This window comes from Amblyomma maculatum, chromosome 4 (genome assembly GCF_055883805.1).
Source record: "Amblyomma maculatum isolate TAMU_Amacu chromosome 4, ASM5588380v1, whole genome shotgun sequence".
Lineage (NCBI taxonomy): Eukaryota > Metazoa > Arthropoda > Arachnida > Ixodida > Ixodidae > Amblyomma > Amblyomma maculatum.
In genome coordinates this window covers 97718311-97727893 of record NC_139347.1, presented here as the reverse complement: position 1 = coordinate 97727893, position 9583 = coordinate 97718311, and positions in this window count along the sequence as shown.

Sequence of the window (9583 nt, the reverse complement as noted above, 5' to 3'; positions counted from 1 at the left end):
GTGGGGTGGCGTTGTGGATAAGACGCCCGACTACTGTACTGAAATATCCGGCTGCGTTTCCATGGAGGCGAAACGGAGAGGCGTTTGTGTGCTGTGCGATGTCAGTGCACGTTGTTGTGACTGAAGGAAGGAAGAAAAGAAAAAAATGCACTGGCCTGTCAACAGCCTCTGCTGCCTCATGCGGACCGACGAGAATTTAGAGAGATAAGGGACGGAAAGGAAGAAAGGAAAAGACGCTCCGCAACAGCCGTCGTACGTCATCGCAGTGGCGACGAGTGCGATGACGGCATGCACAACAGGTACTAAAGGATCTCAAGTGGCCCAAATTTCCGGTCTTCTACACGGCGTCTCCATAGCCTTACACGCTTTGGGACGGTTTACCCCACAAACCAAACCGATGACATTGCAAATCTGTTTTTAGGAAGAGATATGACGCACTATCTGTCACTCTTCAAGGTGGTACCTGAACCACGCCGTAAGGGAAGAAAGGTTGATGAGAAAGGAAAATGTGCCGTATAGTAGAGGGCTACGGATTAATTTCGACCAAATGGGGATCTTCAACATGCACTGATATCCCACAGCACATAGACGCCTTTGTGTTTCACCTCTATTGAAACGGCCACCGCGGCCTTGTATTGGACCTATGAACAGCATAATGGAACGCGAGGTTCAGGGATAGCCTGATGTATTAATGCTGAGCATCATGTATGCGAAAACTCGCACGAACGCGACGGCGCCAAGCATCCCGCGGAGATAAATGAATGTAAAGAGAGACTCATGTGCGCGAAGAATATGGCGCGGATAGTATACTTAACCCTGGTAAAACGAGGGAAAGCTGTACTATTGGTTTTGCAAGGCCGCTTCGATCTTAACACGCATCTGTGCATAGTGAAGCTCGCGTTTAGTCGCCAGTTAGGCTTTTCGCTACTGAGGTCTTTATGCAGCCTTTCTAACACGGTCACGTTATCTACAGTGACATCGCACAGCAGGCGGACGATTTTGAGTTTCGCGCCGAAGCAAAAGCGACCGTGCGTTGTGCGATATCAGTGCACGGTAAAGATCCTCAGGTGGTCGACATTATTCCACAGCACTTCACTGGGGCTCCTCTTTTACGCGATAGCTTATACAGCTCGTTCGGCCGAAAAGCCATCAGCTAGTTGTCGGCGCTGCGTGTCGGAAATAATCAAGGGCTGTGTAAAAAATCATGCCGTGGTAATTTGTAGTTCTAGTGATCGATGATTGACTGTTGTGTGATAAACAATGATGGGTTAATGATTATAAATTGTTGTAATTAATTGATGTATAATCAATTAAAAAATGAAACATGAAATAAAAATGTGAAAAGAGGTTTAAAGGTGTCATAATCCCCAGAATGAAAATCAATTAGAGTGCGGGATTAATAAAATTATGAATTAAAATAATTGAGAAATGAGAATTGGAACAATATGTATGTATGTATGTATGTATGTATGTATGTATGTATGTATGTATGTATGTATGTATGCATGCATGCATGCATGCATGTATGTATGTATGTATGTATGTATGTATGTATGTATGTATGTATGTATGTATGTATGTATGTATGTATGTATGTATGTATGTATGTATGTATGTATGTATGTATGTATGTATGTATGTATGTATGTATGTATGTATGTATGTATGTATGTATGTATGTATGTATGTATGTATGTATGTATGTATGTATGTATGTATGTATGTATGTATGTATGTATGTATGTATGTATGTATGTATGTATGTATGTATGTATGTATGTATGTATGTATGTATGTATGTATGTATGTATGTATGTATGTATGTATGTATGTATGTATGTATGTATGTATGTATGTATGTATGTATGTATGTATGTATGTATGTATGTATGTATGTATGTATGTATGTATGTATGTAAACTTTAATGAAATGCCGGCAAACGGAGCCGTGACGCTGGCCAAGCGTCGACCCGGGATTATGCCCTACTCTGCATTACCTCATTTTGGCCCGTTTGAGGTTGGCCGTGAGGCTTGTACTTTTCGAGCGCACCCCGGGCCTGCTGGACGGCTCATATAGTTGAAGGTCCTTGTCTTTACTTTGCACAGCACTTTTAAGTTCGGGCGGGTATGTCTTGGATGTAGCTTCAGTTGGGAACCTGGCACAGTTCTACATGATGTGCCATTGGTCCACCGGACCCACTTCACATACATTGAACACATCACATGATGCTAATGTAGAAATTTAGAATCAGTGATCAAAAAATAATTCGTTCACAGGAAAAGAAAGGCGCAGTATCTGTCACACGTTCTGTGGATACCTGAACCGCGCCGTAATGGAACGAAAGGTGGGAGTGGTGGTGGCGGTGGTAATAACTTTATTAAAACGGAGGAGTTTGGGGCATGCATGCCCCTGGGCCCCCGCACGGCCCCACTACACTCAAACGTTCATGTTCCTATGGTTCATGACGTCGGCAACCCAGCCTGTGGCGATCTTCTGCCGAACCGGGTCCTCAGAGTGCAGCAGGGTCTTCCAGTCCTCCCAGGTGGTAAGGTGCTCTAGACCCCGCGGGGGAGGTTCTGCCGGACATTGGAACAGGATGTGGGCGAGAGTGGCGGTGGGGTTGTTGCAAAAGGTGCAGGAGGGATCTGTGAGGGCGTAGTGGTAGCGAGACGCACTATAAGGGGACGGGAGGGTGCGCGTTTGTAGTCGTCGCCACAGCGTCTGGTGGTATAGTTGTCTAAAGATGGGTGAGGTGGAGGGTAGAGAAGTCGCTTGGCCCGATAAGCCTGCGTTAGCTCACTGAAGGAGTGCGTGCGATCACGCGTGAGTCCCGGATCGGAGGCCGCCGGCACCCGGTTTAAAGAACCTAGGGCTATAGCGCATTGGCGGCCCCGTTACCGGGATTCCCGGAGTGTGCAGGCACCCATATCAGCTCCACATAGCGGGGTGGGTCAACGGCGGACGAGCTCAGTATGCTGAACGCAGAAACGTGAACTCTGCCACGCGCAAAATTTAGTAACGCAGTTTTCGAGTCGGAAATTATGTAGCTTGCTTCCGTGTGTGCAAGCGCGTAGGCGATGGCTGCTTCCTCGGCTGCCTCCGAGGACGTGACCGAGGGGAGGGGAACAGTAGAAACAGGTTGCAGGAAGGAATTGGTGACGGCTAATATCGCTCCCTCATTCGTGCATGCGGCGTCCACCCATACAGCGTCCGTTTCGTAGCCGTAGTATTTGTGGAGCACCGCTGCTCGGGCTAGGCGGCGTTGCTCGTGATACTGGGGTGCATGTTGCGAGAGAGAGGCTTGATGAGAAGGTCTCAGTGGAGGGGGGAGGTATGGGAGGAGGGTAGAGTCATTCGCTAGAACGCGAATGTCTAAAGTCTCCAGGATATGGCGACCGGTAGAGGTTTTGGTGAGACGCAAGTATTGGGCTTGTGGAGGCCAAGCTGTAGAAGGCGTTCTGTGGAAGTATTTATGGGAGATGTAGGGCCGTCTTGAACGCCGTGCGCAACATGACGTCCAAGGCATCCGTTTCCTGCCTGTTGAGTCGGAGATAGCCGACTGTGTATAAGAAACGGCTGAGGGCGAAGGCGTGAATTAGACGACATAAGTCGTTCTCCATCATGCATCTGTTATGGCCGCCCAAAACTCGGCGGATGAGGTGCGATATCGCGCCTGTCACCCGCTTTAGTTTCTTGAGAGTTAAGGTGTTCTTGCCATTGTTCTGGATGTGAAGTCCCAGATTCCGGAGCGTACTCACCTCTGGGACGGGACGGCCATTGACTTCAATGACAATGGGTGTGGTGGGGCATCCGCGGGTCGTGGGGCGAAGTATAAGTATAGCTGAGGCTTCTCTGGGGAGCATGAGAGTCGATGCTATGGGCGTGTTCTTGTGTGAGTGATGCGGCGCTTTGTAAGGTACCCTCTATGTCGCCATCACTACCGTGTGTGGTGATGTCCGCATAAAGGGTGTGTCTAAGATGAGGTATCGTGGGCGGTTTCCGGGGGAAGGGAATGAGAGTGGCGTTGAATAGGAAAGGAGAGAGGACGGACCCCTGTGGAGTACCGATGCTCCTGAGGGTGTAGGGTGGGGAGGCAAGGGGGCCAAAATGAACCTCAGCCATGCGGTCCGTTAAAAAAGCCTAAATGTAAGTGTACATCCGTACACCTATGTTCAGGGGAAAGGGAGCAGCCATGATCGCCTGATGTTCGACACGATCAAAAGCTGTGGACAGATCCAAAGCCAGGACTGCCTTTGTGTGGCCCGAAATAGCCGGATCGAAGATGTCGTGAGTAAGCTGCAGCATAGCGTCCTGAGCGGAGAGATGGGGGCGGAATCCTACCATGCTGCGTGGGTAAAGGTCATTGTCCGCCATGTGAAGTGTCAATCTCGCAAGTGCCACGTGCTCGAAAAGTTTCTCGAAACAAGAGGTGAGCGAGATTGGGCGCAGGTTTTCTAGTTTAAGAGGCTTGTTCGGTTTTGGTATAAATATTACCCTGTCGTATCGCCAGGACTGGGGGAGGGTGCCCTCCGCCCAGCATTTGTTGAGTAGTCTGTAATCTGTGTGATTGATTTGTCATCATGGTTACGGAATATAGAATTGGAGATTTTGTCCAGTCCCGGTGCTGAATTTGTGCGGAGAGTCAGGAGCGCCTGGGTTAGCGTACCGCTGCCAGCAGTTATTACGTGCGGCGCGCGGCCCCTCGGTAGCGTTGGCCTGGCGGCTCCGTGGACGGCGGACGGCATCAAAGGTGCCAGCAAAGACGAGCGTCTTTTAACGAAACAACCTTTACTGCAACATCATGAAGAAACGGGCAGTGAAGCTGACCCGGAGAGATTACAGACACTCTCACACAGCTGGTGTCTAGCGTCGTGCCAACGGCGCGTCAAAGTAGTCTCTGTCCCAGCGGAGTCGGCCGCTGCTTTTTATAGTTTTTCCAGTTCACAGGGAAAGGGTAAACCCTCACAGGAAAGGGAGAGCCAAACATGTTGGTTCACGACGAATGACTCAATCGCAGGTGTTCCGACCTCATCTCCTCCACCTCCTGCAGACAGGAAAGGGCGACGCACTTGCCCTCGATCTCCAGGCTTGGCCAGCTTTTGCACACACACGCACGCACACACATTTGGCGCGTGGCAGGAACACGCTGAGACTTGTCGGCGGGAGGAAGCGTTTCGCGGCCGATGAACGGCGTCGAAATGGCCGATCCGCTCGCGGTTCTGCCTGTTGCTATGCGGTGGCCGCGTCAGCTGTCCCACTTGTCGGTGGATAAACGTAACACCGGACTTCTGTGCGTTCAGGAATTGATCCTGTCTCTAAAAAGAGCTCAATTTTGGCCGTACACTTTGGTGAGGGGCGTATGTGTACAAATTCAGATTTTTGAGGGGAGCATTGAAGGCCGCAGCGGCGAGCATAACGGTCCACTATGGTTGCCGCTTGCTGCAGGTTGGCCTCAATATCTCCAAGAGAACCTTGCGTGGCCCACAGGGTGATGTCATCGGCATACAGCGCATGCTGCACACCAGCGACAGCACCCAACTGGGTCGGCAGGTGCATCATAGCCAGATTGAATAAGAGAGGAGACAGCACTGCACCCTGTGGTGTTCCTCTGGTTCCAAGTTGGAACGGGCCATGTTCGGTGTCCTGGATTTTAATGTAGGATTGGCGATCTATCAAAAATTGCCGAATGTATCTGAACGCGTTGCGTCCGCAACCGGTTTGTGAAAGATGAGTGAGTATTAAATCATGAGTAGCATTGTCGAAGGCTCCTTTCAAGTATAAGGCGAGTATGACCCTGTCGTTGTGAGGGCATTCGACCGGGTCAAGAACGTCCCGATTAAGTTGTAGCAAAACATCCTGTGCGGACCTGTACGGGCGAAATCCGAACATGGAGTCTGCGAAGATGTGTTGATTTTCCATGAACTCGGACAACCTGTCACGCACCATCGTCTCCATTAGTTTGCCCGCACATGAGGTTAGAGAGATGGGTCGAAGGTTGTCCGTGTTGATAGCCTTGCCAGCTTTTGGAATGAAAGTGACCAGAGCAGTCTTCCAATCGATGGGGAGTGGCGCGTCCCCAAGCCAAATTGAATTGATGTAATCCAATAAGGATTGGTAGGCCGGGCCGGGTAAGTTAGCTAGTAATTTGACTGTAATTTTGTCCCGACCCGGGGCTGTGCCACGTTTCAGTAATTTGACTGTAACTTTGTCCCGACCCCGGGGCTGTGCAACGTTTCATTTTCGCCAGGGCCGCCCGCAGATCGTGGAGCTGGAACGGCTGATCCAGCTCAGCATTCTCCGAACCTGCATAAGAGTGCGCCGGTCCGCGGGGGTCCTGGGTAGTGCACAAGTATTGGTCCCGCAACTTGTGCGCTAGCTGAGTTGTGTTGCCCTGAAAGCTGTGTATGGCATGTTGTAAATGTTTCTGAGTTTCTGTGTGTGTCTGCGTTGGATCGATAAGAGCGCGGAAGAGCCGCCAGGTGTTCCTGCTGGACATCTCCCGCGCCGCCGTGTTGCAACGATCCACCCAGTTGGCGTCTGCGAGCTGGGCCGCATACTCGACCGCCTGCTGGGTGAGCTCGGAAATTCGAGCCTTATGTTTACGGTTATGCATTTGTCGGCGCCACCGGCGGACAAGGCAATGCCGCGCTTCCCAGAGGTGATACCGCCTCGGAAAGCTGAATTTTAGTTGCGGCGGGGGCTGGCCTGGCACCGAATTTTTATCTGTTGTAGGCCATCATTGCACACGCCACCGCTGGTGATGGACGACGGCTGTTGTTGCGGCACGCGTCATTCTTTCCCTCTTGCTTTTCTTTCTTCTCTATATTTTCTGCTATCTGTACGAGGCAGCGGAGGTGGCTCAGCTACAGAGCCAGTAGCAGGCCCGTGCATATTCCTTTCCTTCTTCCTACAGCCACAACAACTCCCCTGATGGGGCTGGTACAGGTGGGTCACCGCCGCTTGCGGCGGGGGCTAGCCTGGCACCGAATTTTTATCTGTTCTAGGCCGTCATTGCACACGCCACCGCTGGTGGTGGACGACGGCTGTTGTTGCGGCGCGCGTCTTTCTTTCCCTCTTCCTTTTCTTTATATTCTCTTCTATCTGCACGAGGCAGTGGAGGTGGCTCAGCTACAGAGCCAGTAGCAGGCCAGTGCATTTTCTTTTCCTTCTTCCTACAGCCACAACAACAGCTTCTGCTAGGCACACACGGGGTTGAGATACCTCCTGAAGACAGGGCTGCCCGTTGGAATGAGAAGCGAAAGCTGCGGCGTGCTACAGAGACCGATGAAGAGCGTCAAGAACGTCTAGCCAAGCGGCGTGCTAACTTGTACATTGCAGCCAAGTTGTAAATAGCCGGGTTGTCTGCGTAACACCTCCACCGTTCGTCGGTCATCTTCAGTTTGAACCAATTGTGCATCTGTGTATCGGGTATGTCATTGGTAGCGGTATCGTTTGCAGGGAGTTTCATCTTTCTTCTCATAATGGCATTCTTATAGCGAGGCACGCGCTCGTATGCACTACCTATCGTTTCCTCATCTAGGTAACAAAACAAATTGCGTGATTCGGTTTTGAACAGTTTTCGTAAGGACCGCTTTATGGGCTTCGGTGGTGTAATTGAAGGACCACCGTGGCGGTGATATGGCTCGAAGGGTATACATGACGTGACCTCACAACCATGCCTAGTGAAGACGAAACGACCGTTGCTGCATGTCAAGCCAGCTGGACATGGGTAGTTTATGGGGAGGCTTTCCCATATGACCGTGTTGTTGCCGGAAAATTCATAATCGTTGATCCCCTCAGCACGTCGATGTCCTAAGAGCTTTTGGTACGCGTACATATTCGCGTAGTGGTAATCGATCAACGTTGGCCCGGGGTTCGCCTGTTCGGTGTGTGTCGGTAACACAGTTATACTACCGTATTTTCGAGATGAACGAGTCATGCTATTGCCGAGTTTAACCAAGGAAAACCGTGTATTCCCGAGTTTAACCAAGGAAAAACCGTGCATTTCCAAGCCTAGCCACCAATATGCTTCGCATCTGACTAGGCTTAACCTTAGCTAAGCCTCAGCATTTTTTTTTTGACGGTATAGGCCCATTTTTTGGTTTTTATCGCCATTTCTGCGCTGCCTCGTGTGAGCCGAGCGTACTGCCTAATGTTAGGCATAACATCGCAGCGTGGTCGGGGACTCCCCGACGCACGCAAGACGCCGGAACTGTACGAGATGACTATTGGCGAGAAGGGACGAGAGCAGAATTGCATCGACATGACGGCACCAAAAGCTGAAGCAGAAAAGTCAGGTTTTCAAACCGGCTGGTATAGACGAGAAGGAAAAGGGTACGTGCCGGAACAAGATGGCAGCGATGGAAGTGCGCAGCAGCAACCCAGCCTAATGAAATTCAGACCCAAACTAGGTAAGAAGTTGGCGGAGAAATTGGTGGAAAAGAAAATGATCGACCTACCGAAAGGCGCTATAAAGCTGCTCCTCAGACCGAGAGGCGGCATAACGACGAGGTGAGGGAACGTGGAAGCGGAATTTGCAGATGCACTAGCGCAAGAAGCAGGGGTGGATCCAAAGGTGCTTATGAAGGAAGACGTGGTCTCGATAAACATGGCGCAACAAACCATCCCCGTTGCATCAGCGAGGACAAGGCTGCGAAGTACTAAGACGCCAAGAAATTGACAACCAGAGGGAAGACAGTGGAACTGGAGCTCCGATGCCGGACGGCACGGGCAAGGGTGTCATACACGGAATTCCTATGAGCATGGAGCTAATCAGGGAAACATTGGACTGCGACGCGAACCCGCCGATATTGGGCGCACGGAGACTCGGGAACTCTGGCTCGCTGCTGATTCTCTTCGAGGGAAGCGAGGTGCCAGAGCGGGTGAAATATCAGGGATCATTCAAGAAATGCTGGTTATACAAGAAGCTGGAAGTGTGCGTGGCGTGCGGCCGACTGGGACACAAAGCCGACGTGTGCCCGGACCCGACGAAGATAGTGCCATGGCTGTGGCAAGGAGAACGCGGAGTAGGGACACACGTGCACCCCCGCATACCAACTGTGCGGAGGAGCCCACATGCTGGGCGACGACAGCAAGTGTAGAAAGATATATAGGAAGCCGTACGTGGCGACTAAAGATGCAAATAGACGAGAAGATGGGAAAGACGGACCAGCGCACTCCAAGAACGGGCCCAAGGGAAGGTCCATATCCGGGACCAAGTCCAGCTCCGGGAAGCCCTCGAGATTCCTGTCTGGGGCGGAACTTACGGATCAGAAGGAGTTTCCGAGCCTGCCATCCAGGGAGGACCTGGGACTGACTGTGGTGTCCGGTATCCAGATGGAGGGAACGAACAGGCGCAGACCGCAGCTCATGGTAGACTTTATTTACGTCAGAGAGTGTGAGCGTGTGAGCTCGAGAGGAGAGAGAAATGTGCTCATGATGATAGCACTGCTGTTTGAAAGCGAAACCGAAACTTGTGCGGGATACATATCACTTCCAGCTTAAAAAAACAAACACGTAAAAGCACAGTGTGCACAAGGGCAGAAACAGTAAAGTCAGTATTGAAGTCTGTCAGGTGGGCGA